This window comes from Morus notabilis, unplaced genomic scaffold (genome assembly GCF_000414095.1).
Source record: "Morus notabilis unplaced genomic scaffold, ASM41409v2 Scaffold226, whole genome shotgun sequence".
Classification (NCBI taxonomy): Eukaryota; Viridiplantae; Streptophyta; class Magnoliopsida; order Rosales; family Moraceae; genus Morus; species Morus notabilis.
Window position 1 is genome coordinate 110823 of NW_010358750.1, and position 3549 is coordinate 114371.

A 3549-nucleotide genomic window follows, 5' to 3' on the forward strand; every position below is an offset into this window, starting at 1 on the left:
GGAGAAGAGAGAGAAGAAAAAAAAAAGATCCGTTTTCAGAAAATTTCAGAAAATGAAAACAGATTTTTTTTCATTTTCACTTTTTCAGAAAAGACAAAAACATTTTTGTTTTTGTTTTTCAAAAGCTTTTAAGCCAAACACATTTTTAATTTGCATTTTCATGTTTTAGTCTTGAAAAATGTGAAAAATAAAAATGAAAACATAAACAACCATGCACTTTGTTCTCGTCGTGTTGGGGTGTTGAATTTTCAACATTTCCACCCCACCAAAAAAAAAGGTTCGATAATCTCCAGCTCGTGGCTCTGCAGCGCGTTGGGGCTCTCCTTCATTATCACTATCGGCGGATTCGGCTTGTTCTTCGACTCCGGTGGCCTGCCACGCAGCCTCATTCTGCCACTGCTCCCGGATCCTCCTACACCGCCGCCGCTTCTTCCCGGGTCAAGGCTCTCGTCACCGTCGTGGGTGTTGTCATCGTCTCTGGGGCTGCTATTCATCAGAGTTGTGTTGTTGTTACTGTCGTTGTCTTCGTCAGTTGTTGAGTTTCAGAGTTGGAGAGAATGAGGTAAGGAAATGGAATCCACACCTCTCATGGCCACATTTCCGGCCCACCATTAAGAAGGTCAGTAATCGAAGAAGAAAAGGCTGTGAAAGTAAGAGCTTGTTGGTGTTGATCGAAAACAACCCAAAATTAAGGATAAAACACATATAGGAATTCACTAATGAAGCAAATACTCTCATAATATTTGCCCTACCGGGAACGTTAAACAACAAACTCAATAAAGTTCAAAACATTCCATATGCTCCACTTCAATTTTTCATGTTCTTAGCAATCGAAGAGAAAATTCATAGATAAATTCGACTGCAATTTATACATTATGGTCTGAATCGATGAATCAGCCTCGAGAACCAAGCGCTGCCCGCAGATTATGAAGTAGTATTTGCTGGGATAAAGAGAGAGAGGGAGAGAGAGCGCGCGATAAAATCTGCCATAAATCTCCCAACATGTGCTTTTACACATATACCCTAAAAATATGGGCCACGTGATATCTCACGTACACTATGTCATTACTTTTTAGATGACATTTAACGAAAATGACTATATTGCACCCTTTTAAATAGTTTGGAGTTTGTTTCGTCAAAACAAAATTTAGGGACTAAACTGTCACCTTTTAAAAAGTTTGGGGACCATTCGTGCAATTTATCCTCTATCTTAACACAACACCTATAAAAAAAATCTCAACACAATAAGAATTGTTTTGAATAATAAAAACCATAAATGATAGAATAATATGAGTATTTCAGAAATGATTTTTAATTGAACAATTATTGGGAGGAGAATTAAAAACTAGAAATTTTTGTCAATAAAAACTACAAGAGATAGAAAAAAAACTATAAGAGTTGTTTGTCAATAAAAAAGAAAAAGAACAAAGAACAAAGATTATAAATTTTGAAGTAAAAAAATATTTATATTAAAATATTTGTAGCATATGAATTTTAAAATATTATTAATTACTTGAAATTCAGATGTTTGTGTGAGTTAGTTAGAATCTTTGCCATTAAAAATTTGTTCAACAAAAAGGAATATCTATCCAATCTTTGCCATTAAGAAGGTGTTTGGTATGAGAATTCGTGTCATAGTTTGAATCATAATTCGTGACTCGCTACAATATTTTCTCTCACAAAAAACACACGTAAACTGAGAATGTTTCTGAATCATGGTTCTGAATTCGTGAACTGAATGTCTACTAAGTTTTTCCGGGGGCGTTTTGTGTTTCGTTACACCCCACGTCACGTTTTGTTGCCTTTTTTTTAGTTTACTAGTTGAAACACGTGCGTAGCACGTGAGTCTGAGTATGTTATATTTTTTAGACACATACATTTAGAAAAAAAAAATATTAACAATAAAAAAATATTTAGGCAAGTACATATTTAAAATTATTTAAATGAGAGCATATTATGAGGTAAAATTTAATAAAACACAATTAGAAAATACAAGATTTAAATTGAACAAAAAAGTAAAAAGAATCAAAATGCACTTTTAAAATTAGACAAATATGTTTCAATAAGTCGTGGTTATAAACATAAGATCTTTTTATAAAGAAACAAACGAAAAATTCTCTATCCTATATTGCGTCCGTCCCTATTTAAAAACTCATTTACTAAGACTGATTGAAATTTTAAAAAATTTATTGCTAAAGGCAATAGGTAGGCAATAATGGGGAAAGAAAAAGGCAATAGGTAGGAAAAAAAAAAAGAAAAGAAAAATATAAAAAAAAAAGTCTAAAAATGAAAAAAGAGAGAAAAATATAAAGAATTGGAAAAAAGAAAAAAAAAGAAAAAGTGGAGGCCAATGGCCTCATGTGGCCTCCATAGAGGCCAATACATGCCAACTTCTTAGCTCTTTTAAGTATATATAGATATAGACTAGTTGAAACACACGCGTAGTATTTTTTAGATACATACATTTAGAAAAAATAAATATTAACAATAAAAAAATTATTTAGGCAAGCACATATTTAAAATCATTTAAATGAGAGTATATTAGGAGGTAAAATTTAATAAGGCACAATTAGAAATTACAAGATTTAAATTGGACAAAAAAATAAAAGGATCAAAATGCACGTTTTAAATTAGGTAATTGTGTTTTAATAAGTCATAATTATAAACATAAGATCTTTTTTATAAAGAGACGAAGGAAATAAGAGAGAAAAATAGAGAGAATTAAAAAAAAAGTGGAGGCCACATAGAGGCCAACACATGACTATTTTAGAAGTAAACTTCTTGTCTCTTTTTAAGTATGTATAGATTTCTTTTCTTCTTTTTCCTCCTTTATTTTTTTTATTACATATTTTAACCTTAATTTTTATATATTTTCAAATATAACTCTTTTAAATATTTTTTTACAATTATGTAAAATATTATATTTTTCTAATTCCCTACTAAATTACTTTATTCTCAAATGTGTCTTTATATAAACATTTTTATTTGTTATCCTCATAAATTATAGTTTCAGTAGTGAAAAGTTTTTTCTTAATTTTTTTGGTCTTTTTTCTTATCTTTTGCTTGAGATTTTTTTTTTTTTGTCTTTATTTTTTTTATTCTTTTATTTCCTTTTTTTGTCAGCAATTTGTATAGCCCTTGACTTAGATGAATTACCCTCACGAAGCGCACGTGACTTTTAAAAATAAAAATTTGAGGAATTGTTCTTAAATTATACATTAACCCCTTAGTTAATAAAAATTACATTTTGGCCCTCAAAATTTCTTCAACCTATCCCCGAACACTCTCTCTTCATGGAAGCAATACCAAAGCTTTCTTTCATTGGCTTTACAAGCGAGCTTCCCACTGAGTAGAAGGCCAATTTCTGTAGCGAAGCTTTTTGGAGCGACGAGAAATTTCAGAGATATTGAAATTTCTGAGGTAGGGTTTTCTCTCTCGAATGATCCTAAATCCGAATAAGAACATTTTCTTTAACTAAAGCTTTCCAATTTGAAATTTTTTCTTGCGAATTGTGGAGTTAATTGTAACTAGAACAAAGGAATTTTCATT